At 44.5% G+C, this 19,291-nt stretch overlaps 1 protein-coding gene across 1 annotated transcript in view; it reads left to right on the top strand.

Annotated features, from left to right (window-relative positions):
* Window positions 1-19,291, top strand: part of GLP2R (glucagon like peptide 2 receptor) — an 87,513-nt gene that overhangs the window by 64,132 nt on the left and 4,090 nt on the right. The window lies entirely within an intron of this gene.

The following is a 19,291-nucleotide window of genomic DNA, read 5'->3' on the forward strand; positions in this document are numbered from 1 at the left end:
AAATTGAGAGAGCCCATGGGTACAAACTGAGTTCCGGCATTAGCCGGCTCCATCGATGAGAGCCTTTGGCGTTAGAGGGATGTGCAGATGAAAGTGTTGCCTTAATCCTACCAGCGTGACTCAGTGACTAAGAAGGGAAAAGTAGTCGGTGTCCTGGGCTGTAAGAGTTGGTGTGACTCATGATCATATGAACTGTGAGTGTCAACATGAAGCCTTTTATTAAGTGCCTATTTCTCCTGGATTCTCTGCAGAGCTTTGTGCCACTGTCTGCAGGGCAAGTGACATTACTCACAACATGGGACAACTTGGGTAAGAATCAGTGAATCCAAACTAGGGAGCATTAGAACCTTGACAAGTGTGTGGGGGCTGAAACTAGAAGAAGGGGTCAGCTATGGTTATGTTATCTGAGTATTTGGGTTACCTATCACTATGTAGGAAACCTTGGTGGCGTAGTGGCTAAGTGTTACAGCTGTTAACCAAAAGGTCAGCAGTTCGAATCTACCAGGCACTCCTTGGAAACTATGGGGCAGTTCTGCTCTGTCCTAAAGGGTCGCTATGAGTTGGAATTGACTTGACGGCAATGGGTATTGCTATGTACAAACTACCCTAAAACTTTTAGTAGCTTAAAATGATGTGATGGTTAAGGCTGTGTGTCAGCTTGGCTGGGCCACGACTCTCAGGTTTGGCAGTCATGTAATGATGTAGTTTGGCAGTCATGTAATGATGTAGTCATCTTCCATGATGCAATCTGATGCAATCAGCCAACCAGTTGTAAGGGGCATTACCTTGGGGTGTGGCCTGCCTCAGACTTTGGACATTCTGGCAAAGCTCGCTTGCCTGCTCTGGATCCTGCATCCAGCCCATCATCACCTGACCTCTGGTTTGTGGGACTTGAGCCTGTTATATTGCCTGCTAATCTTGGGATTCATCAGCCTTTGCAGCCTGTGAGCCAGTAGCCTGCCATCTTATTTTCCAGTCTTGGGATTTACTGGCCTCCACAGTCTGTGAGCCAGCGGCCTGCTGTCTGACTTGCTGATCTTCAGTTCATCAGCCCCTGCAGGTATACGAATCAGGAGAAGCCTCCAGCCTGATGCCAGATCCATCGATTGGGACTTGAGAGCTGTCACGGATTGAATTGTGCCCCCCAAAAATAAGTGTATCAATTTGGCTAGGCCATGATTCACGGTATTATGTGGTTGTCTTCCATTTTGTGATTGATATAATTTTCCTGTGTGTTGTAAATCCTAATCTCTGCCTGTGGTTAATGAGGCAAGATTAGATTATGTTAAAGGGGTTCAGGGTGGGATGTAACATCCTTGCTCAGGTCACATCCCTGATCCAATGTAAAGGAAATTTCCCTGGGGTGTGGCCTATGCCACTTTTTATCTTACAACAGATAAAAGGAAAGGCAAGTGAGCAGAGAGAGGGGCAACTCATACCACCAAGAAAGCAGGACTGCAGCAGAGTGTGTCCTTTGGACCCAGGGTCCCTGCATGGAGAAGCTCCTAGTCCAGAGGCTAGCCTATACAGCAGCCTATACAATGATGTGAGCCATTTCCTTGAGATAAATATTTATCTCTCTCTCTCTATCTACTTACCTATCTATATATGTATACTTCACTGCTTGTCTGGTCACCTAGAGCTGCTATAACAGAAATGCCACAAGTGATTGGCTTTAACAAAGAAAAGTTTATTCTCTGTTCAGTAGGCTGGAAATCCGAATTTGGGGTGCCAGCTCCAGGGGAAGACTTTCTCTCTCTGTTGGCTCTGGAGGAAGGTCCTTGTCATCAGTCTTCCCTTTGTCTGGGAGCATCTCAGTGCAGGAACGTCGGGTCCAAAGGATGCTCCCAGCACTGCTTTCTTTGTAGTATGAGGTCCCCCTGTCTCTCCGCTCACTTCTCTCTTTTATATCTCGAGAGAGATTGGCTTAAGACACTATCTAATCTTGTAGACCTCATCAATATAACTGCCGCTAATCCATCTCATTACATCATAGTGATAGGAAATCACACTAGATGACAAAATGTTAGACAGTCATACAATACTGGGAATCATGACCTAGCCAAGTTGGTAGATATTTTGGAGGGACACAGTTCAATCCATGGCACTGCTTTTGCTTCTCTAGAGAACCCAGCCTAAGACATTTGGTACCAAGAGTGGTACTAGGGAAAGAAAATCATAAGGTTGAGTTTTCTAAACTTGTTCTCAAGTCTGACTAGTTTTAAAGGCTCTGATGACTCTGCCTCCAGTAGTGAAGAGGATGTGGCTAAAGTAGTAAAAAATGTTTTTTCTTTAGTGTTTTAGTATTAGGGAAAATATATTTTCTCATTGTTTTAATATAGCTGTATAAACTGTAATTAATCTCCAGTCCTTGAAAAATGGTGCAGGCTCTGTTCAAAATATAACTGAACAGCCTGTTCCGCTCTTAAACATAACAAACACCCTAATACCTTACAGCATATTTTCCCTTATTCGAAATAGGTGATTGAGAACTTGACGTGGCTAACGCCATAATGATGCTGTAAGTAATCTCTAAACATTTTTTAATTGCACCAGCTGCACCGGTCTCCTCCGAAGGGGTGCGGTGCTATCTCAACTCCTGTAGCTTTAATGTCTCCTTTCTTTATTGTCTTGAGAAATGGCCTTCAGCCTGCAAACCGACAAGAAAGTTTGCTTTCTTGCTTCCTATCTCAGCCACAGTGGACTTGACAAAACAGCCCCACTAGCTGAGAAATTCTTATGAGAGTTTTTCAGCCTGTTATAAATATACTGATTAAAGTCCAGGTGCCTGACATGTTTATCTTTAGTTTAATAAAGAGTTTTTATAGTTGTTTTATAATGTGTAAGACCATCTGTAGACTACATACTCAAAATATTAAGTAACTGTAATCTTTTCGTATAAAACCCTCCCATCAGCCCTTTAAGACAGACAAAATTTGGGAGAAATTTAACCCCCTCTGTCTCTTGAATACCGGTATTCAATAAAGCCTTCTTACTACTTATCTCCTCCTGTCTCAGCATTAGCTTTGCGGCAGGCGGCTCGAACCCGCGATTTGCAGTAACACTGCTAATCCATGGTATGAGTTGGCAATATTAATACACAAAATATCACCATCAATAGATTAAGTATTTGTGAGAAGTAAGGCTCTGGTTGATCGCATGTTTGATACTTTTCTACAATTTTGTCAGAATGAGAAGTATAGGGAAGCTGGCTGGTTGGTCCTACTTTTGTTAAACGAAGTGGTTAAAGTGAGAGATGAGCTCAGGGCTTCAGCGTCACAGTGGAAGCATCACATAAAAGTTGCCACTTGTGACCTGAAAGAAAGCCTCATATCTCTTAGTCACAGAGCTGGTATTGCTGAAAACCATTATCCCATCCACCCCCACCTGGTGAGATTGACCCAGCTGTGCCTTAAGAACCTTTTTTTGAGATATCACCTGGGATGGCGCCTCAGGTGTTGCCTGAGGTAGATACCTTATAAGACATTGCTGAAAGTTTCCAGTATCTACCACAACCTCCACCCATTTTTGCTTCTAGACTTAAGTCCCAGTGAGCCCCAAAAGGTGAAGTACAAAGTGTGACCCAGGAGGAGGTGTGCTATACTCCAAAAGAACTCCTTGACTTGTCTAATATCTACAAACAGAAACCTGGGGAATATGTGTGGGAATGGCTTTTAAGGCTATGGGATAATGGTGCAAGGAACATAAAGTTGTATCAGTCTGAGTTTATTGATAAGGGTCCCCTAAGCACAGATTCTTCATTCAATATTTTTAGTTCAAGGGGTTAGGAAAGGATCTAATAGCTTATTTGGTTGGTTCAATGAAGTATGGATTATACAGTGGCCTACACTAAATCAAGTCGAAGTGCCAGACCTGCCTTGGTATACTATAGAGGAAGGTATCCAGAGGATCAGAGAAATTGGCATGTTAGAGGGGATTTATCATGTTAGACCCATAGACCCACACATGGAAGGCCTATAGGACACATCTTTTACCACAATGGTGAGGAACAAATCTGCGAATTTGTGAAGGGAGCCGAAGCATCCTTGAAGACTGCTGTGATTGCTACTTTAAGTCAGATTGGCAGTGGGAACCGCCCTAACTGAATTAAGACACCTAACTACAGATGAGGCTGATTGGACCCCATGGTGGTAGGGGCCAAGTGGTGGCACTCAGTCGACAAAGACAAGGTGGACGTAGTTACTGTAATGGACAACAGAGTCAAAGCAGTAATGAGGACATCTGACTCTTGTGAACTTATGGCATTGGCTACTTAGTCAAGGAGTCCTTAGGAGTGAAATAGATGGGAAATCTACTAAATATTTCCTTGATCTGTACTAGCAGAGGAATTCTAGGTCAAGTAAATGGCAGCCTAACTTGAATCACCAGAATTGAGAATCACAGCTCTTCAATCAATTCCCAGACTTGAGCCAGTTTACAGACCCACAACCTATTGAATGAAGGGGAGGCTGGATCCCCTTAAGAAAGGAGCCCACTATGCTGCCAAAAATTTATACTGTTCATCTTTCTCCCAGTTTTCCCGAAAAGGATCTAGAGCCTTTTATAGAAGTGACTGTTCATTGGGGAAAAAGAAATAACCAGACTTTTCCAGGGATTACTGGATACTGGCTCTGAACTGAAACTACTGTGGCCCAAAACACCACTGTGGCCCACCAGTCAGAGTGGGGGTGTATGGAGGTCAGGTTATTCATGGAGTCTTAGCTTAGCTCAGGTTCATCTCACAGTAGATCCAGTGAATTCCAGAATCCATCCTGCAGTGATTTCCCCAGCTCCAGAATCCATAATTGGAATGGATATACTCAGCAACTGGCAGGATCCCCAAATCGTATTCCCAACAAGTAGAAGCCATTAAAACTGCTCCTGCCTAGGAAAATTGTAAACCAAAAGCAATACTGCATTCCTGGAGGGATTGCAGAGATTACTGCCCCCATCAAGGACTTGAAGGATGCAGGGGTGGTGATTGCCATCACATCCCCATTCACCTCACCTATTAGGCCTGTACAAAAAACAGATGGATCTTGGAGAATGTCAGTAGATTATTGAAAACCTAACCAGGTGGTGATTCCAATGGAAGCTGCTATTCTAGATGTAGTTTCATTGTTTGAGCAAATTAATACATCTCCTGGTACCTGGTGTGCAGCTATTGATCTGACCAATGCCTTTTTCTGAATTTTGATTTTGAGGGAACACCAGAAGCAACTTGCCTTCAGCTGGCAAGACTAGCACTAAACCTTTACTGTCCTACCTCAGGGGTATATCAACTCTCCAGCCCTACATCATAATTTAGTCCACAGGGACTTTGATCACCTTGCCCTTCCACAAGACATCACACTGGCCCGTTACATTGGTGACATTATGCTGACTGGATCTAGTGAGGAAGACGTGTCGATGACTCTAAAAACATTTTCATGTTACAGTGTGGAAAATTAATCCAACAACAATTCAGGTGCCTTCCACCTCAGTGAAATTTCTAGCGGTCCAGTAGGCCCAAGCATGTTGCAATATTCCTTATAAAGTGAAGGCTAAGTTATTTTATCTAGCCGCTCCTACAATTAAAAAGGAAGCTCAATGCCTGGTAGGCCTCTTTGGATTTTGGAGGCAACATATCCCTCATTTGAGTGTGTTACTCTGGCCTATTTATCAAGTGATTCAAAAAGCTGCTAGTTTGGAGAGGGAGCCAGAATAAGAGAGGGTTCTGCAACAGGTTCAGGCTGCTGTGCAAGCCACTCTGCCACTTGGGCCATGTGATCCAACTGATACAATGGTGCTTGAATTGTCAGTGACAGATAGAGATGCTGTTTGGAGTCTTTAGCAGGCCCCTATTAGTGCATCTTAGAATTTTGGAGTATAAGCCCTGCCATCCTCTGCAGATAGCTACTTTGCTTTTGAGAAACAGGTTTTGGCTGGTTATTGAGCCTTAGTAGAGACTGAAAGCTTAACCATGTGCCACTAAGTCACCATGCAGGCTGAGCTGCCCATCATGAACTGGGTGTTGTCTGGCCCACAGAGCCATAAAGTCAGACATGTACAGCAGCACTCCATCGTTAAATGGAAGTGGTATATACTAGTAGTATATACTAGATCTGGCTCCAGCAGTACCTGAAGGCAGAAATAAGTTGCACGAGGAAGTGGCCCAAATGCCCATAGTCTCCACTCCTGTCACATTACCTGTCCTTTCCCAGTCTGCACCTGTGGCCTCATGGGAAGTTCCTTATGATCAATTGGCTGAAGAAGTGAAAACTTGATCCTGGTTTACAGATGGTTCTGCTAATATGCAGGCACCACTCGAAAGTGGACAATGGCAGAACTGCAGCCCCTTTCTGGGACCTCCCTGAAGAACAGTGGTGAAGGAAAATTCTCCCAATGGGCAGAACTTCGAGCAGTGCACCTGGTTGTTCATTTTGCTTGGAAGGAGAAATGGCCAGATATGCATTTGATTCATGGGCTGTAGCCAATGGCTTGGCTGGATAGTCAGGTACTTGGAAGGAACATGATTGGAAAATTGGTGACAAGGGGGTGTGAGGAAGAGGTATATGGATAAAAAAAAAAAAATAGCCTCTTTAATGGTCCAAAGAAGTAAAGCTATTTGTGTCTCAGGTGAATGTTCACCAAAGGGTGACTTTGGCGGAGGAAGAGTTTAACAATCAAGTGGATAGAGTGATAGACTCAGTGGAAAACAGTCGTCCTCTTTCCTCAGCCACTCCCATCATTGCCCAGTGGGCTCATGAGCAAAGTGGCCATGGTGACAGAGATGGAGGTTATGCATGGACTTCCACTCACCGAGGCCGACTTGGCTACAGCCACTGCCAAATGCCCAATCTGCCAGCAGCAGAACCAACACTGAGTCCCCAGTATGGCACCATTCGGCAAAGTGATCAGTCAGCAACTTTGTGACTGGTTAATTACACTGTACTGCTTCCATCATGGAATAGGCAGCATTTCTTTTTTATTGGGATAGACACTTACTCTGGATATGGATTTGCCTTCCCTGCACACAATGCTTCTTCTAAAACTACCATCTGTGGACTCACACAGAATGCCTTATCCACTATCATGGTATCCCACACAGTATCACCTTGGATCAAGGGACTCACTTCACAGCAAGTGAAGTGTGGTAATTGGTCCATGCTCATGGAATTCACTGGTCTTACCAAGTTTCCCATTATACTGAAGCAGCTGGCTTGATAGAATGATGGAATGGCCTTCTAAAGACACAATTACAGTACCATCTAGGTGGCAACATTTTGCAGGCTGGGGGTAATGTTCTCCAAGAGGCTGCATGTGCTTGCAACCAGCATCCAATATATGGTGCTGTTTCTCCCATAACCAGGATTCATGGTTCTAGGAATCAAGGGATGGAAATGGGAGTCCAGCACTCACTATTATGCCTAATGACCCACTCGTAAAATTTTTGCTTCCTGTCCCCGTGGCCCTATGCTCTGCAGGTCTACAGGTCTTAGTTCCAAAGGGAGAAATGCTCCCACCTAGAGACACAACACAGATTCCATTGAAGTGGAAGTTAAGAATGCCAGCTGGACACAGGGATACAGGGTGGAGAGGAGTGTGCTGTCTCGTTAGGGGGAGAGCAGCAAGGAGTACATAGCAAGGTGTATGTAAGTTTTTGTATGAGAGACTGACTTGATTTGTAAACTTTCACTTAAAGCATAATTAAAAAAAAAAATCCAGAAAAAAAAAAGAATGCCACCTGGTCACTTTGTGGTCCTCTTGCTCTGGATCAACAGGTAAAGAAGGGAGTTACTATATTGGCTGGTGTGATTGACCTTTACTCCCAAGGGGGAAATTGGATTGATGTTGCATAATGGAGGTAAAAAAAGAGTATATCTGGAATACAGGAGATCCCTTAGAGTGTCTCTTAGTACTACCATACCCTGCGATTAAAGTCAATGGAAAACTACATCAGCCCAACTCCAAGATGACCAGTAATGGCCCAGACCTTCAGGAATGAAGGTTTGGGTCACCTCTCCAGGCAAAGAACCACCACAAGCTGAGATACTTGGTGAGGGTAAAAGGAATACGAAACGGGTGGTGGAAGAAGGTAGTTCTAAATATCAGTTATGACCATGTGACCGGTTGCAGAAATGAGGACTATAATTGTTATGAGTATTTCTTCCTTGTGTGTGTGCATCAAATATTTTTGTTTTCTACACTTTTAGGATGTGGGATGTAAGTGGGGCTCGTGCATTTTCTGTTTTACATGTATTGGTGGTATCATGTTAGTCTCAAGTGTGACTTTGTAATTATCTTTATTTAGAGGTTGTGTATGGTTTAAGGAGATGTGTACAGGTGCCAAGTGACTAGGGGTGGGCTCATGGTTAAGGTTGAGTGTTAACTTGGCTGGGCCATGATTCTCAGTGGTCTGGCAGTTATGTAATGATGTAATTTGGCAGTTATGAAATAATGTAATTTGGAAGTTATGTAATGATGCAGCTACCATCGATGATGTGATCAGCCAATCAGTTGTGAGGGGAGCTTCCTCACAGGTGTGGCCTGCATCCATGGACGTTCTGGCAAAGATTGCTTGCTTGTTCTGGATGCTGCATCTGGCTCATCATCATTTAACTCCCAGTTCTGGGCCTTGAGCCTGCCATATTGCCTACTGATTTGGGATTCATCAGCCACCGCAGCCTGTCAGCTAGTGGCCTGCCATCTGACCTGCCAATCTTGGGATTCGTCAGCCTCCACAGCCTGTGAGCCAGTGACCTGCTGTCTGACCTGCTGATCTTGGGTTCCTCAGCCCCTACAGCTACGTGAGTCAGAAAAAGCCTCCAGCCTGATGCCTGACCCATGGACTTGGGAGTTGCTAGCCTCTGCAACTGCATGAGCCATTTCTTTGAGATAAATCTTTCTCTTTCTATATATATATATATATACACACATACCCATATACGTCCCCCATGCATCTGTCAGTTTGTCATACTGTGGGGGCTTGTGTGTTGCTGTGATGCTGGAAGGTATGCCACCAATATTCAAATACCAGCAGGGTCACCTATGGCAGACAGGTTTCAGCTGAGCTTCCAGACTAAGACTGGCTAGGAAGAAGGACCCAGTGGTCAACTTCTGAAAACAATTAGCCAGTGAAAACCTTATGAGTAGCAGCAGAACATTGTCTTATATAGTGCCAGAAGATGAGCCCCTCAGGTTGGAAGGCACTCAAAATATGGCTGGAGAAGATCTGCCTCCTGAAAGTACAATTGACCTTAATGACATGGATGGAGTCAAGCTTTCGAGACCTTCATTTGCTGATGTGGCACGACTCAAAATGAGGAGAAACAGCTGCAAATATGCATTAAATTAGAACCTGGAATGAAGTACGGATCTAGGAAAATTGGAAATTATCAAAAATGAAATGGAATGCTTAAGCATCAGTAACGTAGGCATTAGTGAGCTGAAATGGACCCATATTGGTCCTTTTGAATTGGGCAATCATATGGTCTACTATGCCGGGAATGACAAATTGAAGAGGCGTGGCATTGCATTCATCATCAAAGAGAACGTTTCAAGATCTATCCTGAAGTACAATGCTGTCAGTGATAGGATAATATTCATACACCTAAAAGGAAGATTAGTTAAAACAACTATTATTCAAATTTATGCACCAACCACTAAGGCCAAAGGTGAAGAATTTGAAGACTTTTACCAACTTCTGCAGTCTGAAATTGATCAAACATGCAATCAGGATGCACTGATAATTACTGATAATGAGAAAGTTGGAAATGTAGAAGGATTGGTAGTTGGAGAATATGGCCTTGGTGATAGAAATGAATCTGGAGCTTGCATGATTGAATTTTGCAAGACCGATGACTTCCTCATTGCAAATACCTTTTTTCACCAACATAAATGGTGACTACACACAGGCACCTTACCAGATGGAATACATAGGATTCAAATCGACTACAACTGTGGAAAGAGGCAATGGAAAAGCTCAATATCATCAGTCAGAACAAGGCCAGGAGCTGGCTGCAGATTAGACTATCAATTACTCCTATGCAAGTTCAAGTAGAAGCTGAAGAAAATTAGAACAAGTCCACAAGAACCAAAGTATGATCTTGAGTATATCCCACCTGAATTTAGAGACCATCTCAAAAATGCATTTGACACGCTGAACACTAACAACCGAAGACCAGATGAGATGTGGAATGACATCAAGGACATCACACATGAAGAAAGCAAGAGGCCATGAAAAAGACAGGAGAGGAAGAAAAGACCTAAGCGGATGTCAGAAGAGACTATGAAACTTGTTCTTGAACATTGACTAGCTAAAGCAAAAGGAAAAAATGACAGAGTAAAATCGCTAAACAGAAGATCTCAAAGGACAGCTTGAGAAGACAAACTATTATGAGGACATGTGCAAAGAGCTGGAGATAGAAAACCAAAAGGGAAGAATATGCTCAGCATTTCTCGAGCTGAAAGAACTGAAGGAAAACTTCAAGCCTCCAGTTGCAATACTGAAGAATTCTATGGGGAAAATTAAACAATGCAGGAAGCATCAAAAGAAGATGGAAGGAATACATAGAGTCACTATACCAAAAAGAATTGGCTGACATTCAACCATTTCAGGAGGTAACATATGATCAGGAACCAATGGTACTGAAGGAAGAGGTCCAAGCTGCGTTGAAGGCATTGGCGAAAAACCAGGCTCTGGGAATCAACGGAACATCAACTGAGATGTTTCAACAAACGGATGCAGCGCTGGAGGTGCTCACTCGTCTATGCCAAGAAATTTGGAAAACAGCTACCTGGCCAACTGACTGGGAGAGATCCTTGTTTATGCCTATTTCCAAGAAAGGTGATCCAAACTGAATGTGGAAATTATAGAACAATATCATTAATATCACACGCAACCAAAATTTTGCCGAAGATCTTTCAAAGGGAGCTGCAGCAGTATATGTACAAGGAACTGCCAGAAATTCAAGCCGCATTTAGAAGAGGACATAGAACCAGGGATGTCATTGCTGATGTCAGATGGATGCTGGCTGAAAGCAGAGAATACCAGAAGGTTGTTTACCTGTGTTTTGTTGACTATGCTAAGGCATTCGACTGTGTGGATCATAACAAATTATGGATAACATTGCTGAGAATGGGAATTCCAAAACACTGAATTGTGCTCATGAGGAATCTGTACATGAATCAAGAGGCAGTCGTTCGATCAGAACAAGGGGATACTGTACGGTTTAAAGTCAGGAAGAGTGTGTCAGGGTTGTATCCTTTCACCATACCTATTTAATCTGTGTGCTGAGCAAATCATCTGAGAAGCTGGACTATATGAAGAAGAACGGGGCATCAGGATTGGAGGAAGACTCATTAACAACCTGCGTTACGCAGATAACAGAACCTTGCTTGCTGAAAGTGAAGAGGAATTGAAGCACTTACTGATGGAGATCAAAGACCACAGGCTTTACTATGGATTGTACCTCAACATAAAGTAAACAAAAATCCTCACATCTGGCCCAGTAAGCAACATCATGATAAGCGGAGAAAAGATTGAGGTTGTCAAGGGTTTCATTTTACTTGGATCCACAATCAACAGCCATGGAAGCAGCAGTCAAGAAGTCAAAAGAGGCATTGCATTGGGCAAATTGGCTACAAAAGGCGTCTTTAATGTTTTGAAAAGCAAAGATGTCACCTTGAGGACTAAGGTGCACCTCACCCAAGCCATGGTGTTTTCAATAGCCTCATATGCATGCGAAAGCTGGACAACGAATAAGGAACACCGAAGAAGAACTGACACCTTTAAATTGTGATGCTGGAGAAGAATATTGAATATACCACGGACTGCCAAAAGAACGAAAAAATCTGTCTTGGAAGAAGTACAACCAGAATGCTCCTCAGAGGTAAGGATGGCGAGACTACACATCTCACATACTTTGGACACGTTATCAGGAGCGATCAGTCCCTGGAGAGAACATCATGCTTGGTAAAGTAGAGGGTCAGCAAAAAAAGAGGAAGACCCTCAATGAGATGGATTGACACAGTGGCTGCAACAATGGGATGACGCATAGCAACAATTGTGAGGATGGCGCAGGACCAAGCAGCGTTTTGTTCTGTTGTGCATAGGGTCGCTGTGAGTCGAAACCTACTCAACAGCACCTAACAACAGCAACAACATGCATATACATACATACATACATATAAAAATATATATATATTTATATATGCTTCACTGGTTTTGCTTTTCTAGAGAACCCAGCCTAAGACAAATGACAGTCATCTTTATTATTTTGCATGATTCTGGGTGTCCTAGCTACACTGCTGTAATAGAAATACCCCCAAGTGGGTGAATTTTAAAGAACAGAAACTTACTTGTCTAAGTGGTACATGTGAAATTTGTACCCAGAGGTTACCCTGTTGCCGTCAAGTCCATTCCGTCTCATAGCAACCCTGTAGGACAGATTAGAACTTCCCCATAGGGTGTCCAAGGTTGTAATCTTTATGGAACCTGGCTGCCACATCTTCCTCCCATGGAGTGGCTGGTGTGATCGAATTGCTGACCTTTCGGTTAGCAGCCGAGCACTTTAACTACTGCACCACCAGGGCTCCTATGCTATGGTGCCTCTGTGGTGCCCTGTGAGGATCAGAACCAGAAGACACCAAATTCTCTATATCAGAGTCTTAAAGCCACTGCCACCAGACAGGGTCAGGTGCTGAGCTTCTGGGCGCAGAACAGAAAGTGCCCACCCACACCACGTTCACCAAGGGCCAAGAAGATGAGTCCTGAGATGTGGCTCATGTCATCGGGAAATTTTCTTTTTCTCTCCTGTTAGAGCTGAATTGTGTTGCTTTGAACCAAGACAGAGGACACATTGTTTTTTTTCCATTATGAAAACATGTTTACTTCCTTTCAATTTTTTGAGGATTTCAAGGGCTAAGGCTTAGTAACTTGTAAATTACTTAGTAAATGAACCAAAGCACAAAGCCTACAGCTGTATGTCAGTAGTATTTGATGGCCTTTCCCCCGCTTCAGAGCATGATCCGTCCTGTAAGCATTTCTTCACCTGATCTTCCATGTCCAAGGCCGGCTGAGGACCAGACACTCATGTGGGGTAACGTGGGCCGATTCTAAGAAGGAATCCCAGCCTCTCAGACTTCTCTGGCAAGGGGGGATATTTGGTTCATCTGGGTTTATTGCTGTGTAACGAACTACCTCAAAACTTCCCCACTTAAAGCAGGAACCATTTTATTGTCTTTAATGATTCTGGCTGGGCTTAGCTGGATGTCCTTTTGGTCCATGTAATTTTGACTGGGGTTGTGATCACCTAAGGGCTCAACTGGACTGGAACATCGAAGACGGCACAGTCAATGGTTAGGTGTTGATGCTGGCTACTGTCTGGGAGCTCCGCTGAGGCTATTGACCAGTGAGCCTCAGTTCTCCTCTGTATGGCCTCTCCATGTGTCTTGGCATCTCATAGCATGGCAGCTGGACTCTGAGACGGAGCATCCCAAGAGCCAATGCTCTAAGAAAGAGAAAGTAGAAACTTACAGTCTGCATAAGGCGTAGGATCAGGAGTCCCAGAACGTCACTCCACCACACTGTGTTGGTAAAAGCAGCCACAAAGTCATCCCAGATTTAATGGGAGGGAAAGTGAGGTCCTACTCTTGCTGTAAGGAGTGGAATGTGTCTACAAGGATGGGAGAAATCGTTGGGGCCATTCTGGGGACTAGTGACCACAATAGAGCATATGGTCCTGGAGCCAGCTAATGCTCTGCTAACCAACTTGCACCACTGTTCCTGAGACAGTGGCTCTGCGGAGTGCTTTACACCAAGACTGAGCCAGAAACACACAGAGGTTGTGGGTGAGCAGAGGCCTCCCACTTTCTGCACTACTCTTGCACTGTTCCCCTCTATCCCACCAGGGAGGGGAAATTTCTGATACCCATTGCCTTTAGAAGAGGCCTGGTGGTGCAGTGGTTAAGAGTTCGACTGCTAACCAAAACGTTGGCAATTCAAATCCACCAGGTGCTCCTTGGAAACCCTGTGGGGGCAGCTCTACTCTGTTCTGTAGAGTCACTATGAGTCGGGATCACCTCCACAGCGCCTAACAACAACATTGCCTTTAGAAGCAAGAAAAATAAATGTAACAGCATTTACCAGTTATTGAGCACTTACTTTGTGTCAGATTCTGTGGTTTGCACTTACTCATGTTATCTCAATATATCAGTGCCACTTCACAGATGAGCCAAGCGAGGTTCACCAAAGTTAAATGAGTTGCCAAATTCACATAGACAATAATGGACAGCATTGAGATTTAAGCCTACATTCTTCTGTTTGGGTTTTTAGGTTGTATGTAACAGAGAACAACTATTAAGTAGAATTCTCTGGAATTCACTGGAAGGATATTGCGGAGTTCAGAGGATCAAAGAGTAGAATGGAAAATTGCATTTGGGAAAGGACAAGAAGCAGGGAGCTCTGAGGTCTGGACAGCAGTAGGAGGAGACGGGACTGGACACCCCTGTTTCATTCTTTTTCAAAACAGAGTGAAAGGCAACATTACCCCTTTCTTATTTAGGAACAATGGTCATTGTAGTTTGTACGTTTCGAGGAGGATCAAAAGTCTAGTGAACTTATTTCCTTCTCTTTCACATAGGCCCCCAAATTAAGGAGAAGACACGAAGCAGAAGAGTCTAGGGGAGGTCTTATTCTCATAGTTCTTCCTCAAGAGAACATAGGTAATGGAAAAAGAAGGATTATCCATGCTGAACTCATGGGCAATGATAGAGACAGTGAAGAGAAAAGAGCCTGGCTCAAATGAGTCAAGTCATCCCAAAATTTGTTATATTTTCCCAGGTGGATTGTCCACCTCTCACCTCCAGGTGATAATTGTGCCCATGGGTGAGGCATCTGTCAATTCTGTATATAATCCCCAGGTTGGTAGTTTGTAGCTTTGGAGCTCCATCAGGGTTCAGGTTCACGTCAACGGGCAACTAGATTTTCAAGGAAACGGGAGAACATTAGGTCAAAGGAACAATCCAGCAACAGACTGAGGGGAGACTGATACAGAGGTATCTGTTTATCTTCCCTAGTTCTGGTCTGCAAAATGTCTGAATCTTCTGAATGCTTTAAGGTGAGGGTTCTTCCTATCTGTTTCTCTAGAGTGTGTGGCTGGAGGAAGATGACTGCCCTAAAACTGGGCTTTTGGGCCCCTTAGAAACCCCAGCTACTTTAGGGCTGGTCTGCTTCCTTGCCCACCTAGCTGGGAAGTCCTATCTATTATGCCCACAGGGAGGAGGTTCTGGCTTTCAGGTTTCTGTTCTCAGCTCAGAGGCTTGGCAGGTTTGAAGAAATGAGCTTCCATACTCAAGTGTGGTCAACATACAACTAAGACACGCATAAGGAGACGGGTGAGTAGGGTTGGTGCCTTAGTTACCTAGTACTGTAACACAATACCAAAGTGGGTGGCTTTAAAGAACAGACATTTGTCTTCTCAAAGTTCTGGAGGCTAGAAGTCCAAACAAGGGTCTCAGCCCTATTGATTCCTTGCTTGTCAATAGCCCCAGGATTCTTCGGTTCCTTGATGTTCCTTGGTTGGCCTCATTAACAACAAAACAAAAACCCTATTTCCAAACAGGATCACACCCAGAGGTATAAAGGGTAGGAATTCAACACATATTTTGGGGGGACACAATTCAATCCATAACCGTTGGTGTGTTTGATCTGAGTGCATTTAAGACAAAGGCAGTAAGAAACAGAAAGTTAAAACCCAAGCACAAGGAGGTTGATGGTATGAAGATAGTAGTGGAAGTTGGGAGACCTAGTAGTGCAATAAGTAAGAGCTCAGCTGCTGACCAAAAGGTTAGCAGTTCAAATCCACCAGCTGCTCCTTGGAAACCCTATGGGGCAGTTCTGCTTTTTCCTATAGGGTCATTATGGATTGGAATTGACCCGACGGCACTGGGTTTGGTTTTTTGGTTTCCTGTAAATTGATCATCCCAGATCTCCTCTATTTTCAGAGCTAGTTTTGTTGAATGGGCATGGATAAAGATAAAGAGCCAATGAAAAAGAAGTACCAAGCAGATTGGCCAAGAAGCGGGCTTTCCTGGGGCTTGCCTATCCATCCATCCATGGAAAGGAACACTTTCCAAGCTAAGCCTCCAACAATTCCAGGGCTGCTGAGATACTGCCTGGCATGGCATCTAACTTCTCTTAGAGAAAAGACAAAACTGAGGCCTGAGAATGGGTCAAAACCTTCCAGAGAATCAGTGATGTCAGAGAGGAACAGATGGAGAACTTCCTTCTAAGCATAAAAAAGACTGTTATACCTTGGGAAATTCTTTCATCAGTGCACATGGAGGCCAGCATCCACCCAGGCTCTGCTCAGAACACTGGTCCCAGGAGATAGTAATAGGCATTGCCTGAAGGAAGAGCTCCGTGTTTAAATGGTTTATATGGTTTGAGAAAGTCTGAAGGACTTCTCGGAGCTGTGAGTTGACTAATGTGGACTGTGGCTTTCTAAGAGGGCATAGAGGATCCCCCAACTTGGTTGACCATGAAACCCTTTTTAGAAACCTCTCTTAGAACCTAGCTTCTGAGCCAGCTTTCTGAATCACGCCCACAGCTTTCATATGGCTTCTGCCAAGGAGGAAGGAATTCTCACGTAGCTGGAGCGAGCCCTGGAGGTGGAAGCAGATGGTTGGGAGGTGAGAGGAGGGGTGGGCAGATGTGTGGGTGCACTTTGGGTGGATCCATCTTAGTGACTCCATCAGCAGGAATTAGCATAGCGCCTAAAAGACTCCTTTCTTTGCTGCTTTGGAGAGTCCTTAATTCTTCTAAAGACTTATTCCCCAGAGAGTTTTGCCAGCCTCCTACCGTTAAGGGATCTTTGGAGAGACTCCCGAGCATGGTGATATATGACGTGAGCACCATATGTTCTGTAGGCCCCACTTCCTTCACGCTTGCTATCTAGAATAAGAGTTAACCAGACTCCAGGATGTTCCCAACACAATGAAGAGAGAAACTGAGGAAGTGAAAAGACTGGTTCGTGATATGAAATCTTATTTTAGCCAACTTGTTGGTGAGAATTTTGGCACACTGGAAGCCAGCCACTCTGAAATCATGTGCCTGGAGACAAATATTACCTGCCCTGACAACCACTCAGGGTAGCCACGACCCTCCAGTGGGAATGCGCGTGTGGAGATATTAACTGGAACTAACGTGTCCGTTTAGGAGCTATAGCCACAGAATGTCTAGGCGCATAAGAGAAGGAAAATTCTGCACGGATGGGCAGAGTCCTAGCATTTGACTGGTGACGTGAGAGTCAGTGTAGTCTCTGAGTGGTACAAACAGTTAACTGGTGGTTCGAGTCCACCCAGAGGTACCTCAGAAGAAAGGCCTGGTGACCTATTTCTGAAAAATCGGCCATCGAAAGCCCTATGGGGCACAGCTCTACTCTGACACGTGATAGTCATCATGGAGGTCTCTGCCTGGCTCCAGCATGGATGTGCTGAACAAGCCTTACCAAGAAAGAGCAGAAAAACCTTCCCCCAGGGCAACATTTTGTAAATCCTTTTTAATTTCAGCTCCTTTCTGGCACCAAGCCTCCCTTACCAGGGGCTGGGGTGAGAGAAATATTCTGAAGAGAGATGGGAGGAAGCAGCCTGCTGCTGGGACCTTCACCCTCTGGTTGGAAGTGTGCCCTTTCCTTGTGAGTTCCTGGTACTTTATGAGATTTTTCCCACAAACGCTCAAGCGTTTGGGTCCCATGCACACACCCAGCTCCAATGTATCAGGCCCACGGCCCAAATTCCGCAGACCTTCACGCCAGTTAGGGAAAGCCATGGCGTGTAGGCTATCACAGGTGGCTGCTTCACAAATCGGGATGAGCAGGTGTCGGGGAAACAATGAGGCAGCGACGTTAACTGAAGCATCTTTGATTCCAGACCCCTGACGATGAAGCAGGGAATCCAGAAGACTTTTCCTACTCCAAGAGGTTATCCTTGTTATTGAAACTGCCCCAACAAAAATGCTCTGTAAATGAAAATGTCACCGTCATTCTTGTGTCCACAGTTCTAAACACTGGAAAAGACAACAAGAAGCGAACTGCCCTGTAATATTTTAGAAGCGAATCTGACTTTGTACACATGGCAGAAACCTGACTCATTCCTTCATCCACTCACTTATTCAACAAGTATTTGTTGATTATGGGTCAGGCATTGTTCCGGGTGCTGGGGACCTGGCAGTGAAAAACTATATAAAGATGCTAGTCTTGTTGGGGGCCAGGGGGAGGGACAGAGAACAACCAAATAAACAAATAAATAGTAATATGATTCTGGTGCTGTGAAGAATATGATAAAATAGAGCACTATGATACTGACTGGAGTGGCTACCAAAAACTGGGTGGACAGAGAAGGCCTCTCTTTTAGGTGAGTTTTGAGCTAAAACCTGAATTTTGAAAAGCCAGGTATGTCAAGATCTGAGGGGAAAATGGTCCAGGAAACAAGAAGTGCGAAGGGACCTGAGAAAGAAGTGAACTGCGATAACCAGCCTAGCCTCCAATATGGCCCCCGATGACTTTCACCTCCTGGTATTTACACTGTTGTGTGTTCCTCTTCCACACTAAATAGGGTTGACCTGTGTGACTATTAGGATATTGCGGAATGAGGGTAAGTGACTTTGGAGGCCAAGTCATAAAAAACATTGCAGTTTCCGCCCTGCTATCTTGGATCACTTCCTCTGGGGGAAGCCAGCCGCCATGTTGTGAGGACACTCATGCAGCTCCATGGAGAGGGACTGAGGCTTCCCGTCAACAACCAGCACCAACTTGCCAGGCACGGGAGTGGGCCATTCTGGAAGCAGATCTCATAGCCCCAGTCAAGCCTTCAGATGACTGTACTTCCAGCCAACATCTTAACCACAACCTTCTGAGAGACTCTGAGTTGGTATACCCAGTTAAGCCACTAGAAGATTCTTGACCCACAGAAAGAATGTTGCTGCTAGCTGCCACTGAGTTGGCCCCCACGCACAATGGAATGGGACCAATGTGATCCATAAGATTTTCACTGGCTGATTTTTTCGCAAGTAGTTTGTCAGGCCTTTCTTCCTAGTCTCTTAGTCTGGCAGCTCCACTGAAACCTGTTCAGCATCATAGCAACACACAAGCTTCCACTGAGAGATGGGTGGTGGCTGCACCCGGTGCATTGGCCGGGAATCAAACCCTGGCCTCGTGCATGGAAGGGGAGAATTCTACCACGGAACCACCACTGTGCCCAGAAGGTATGTTACGGGATAAATATTAACAGTTTTTATCCACTAAACTTT

The sequence above is a fragment of the Loxodonta africana genome, chromosome 18 (genome assembly GCF_030014295.1).
Source record: "Loxodonta africana isolate mLoxAfr1 chromosome 18, mLoxAfr1.hap2, whole genome shotgun sequence".
Classification (NCBI taxonomy): Eukaryota; Metazoa; Chordata; class Mammalia; order Proboscidea; family Elephantidae; genus Loxodonta; species Loxodonta africana.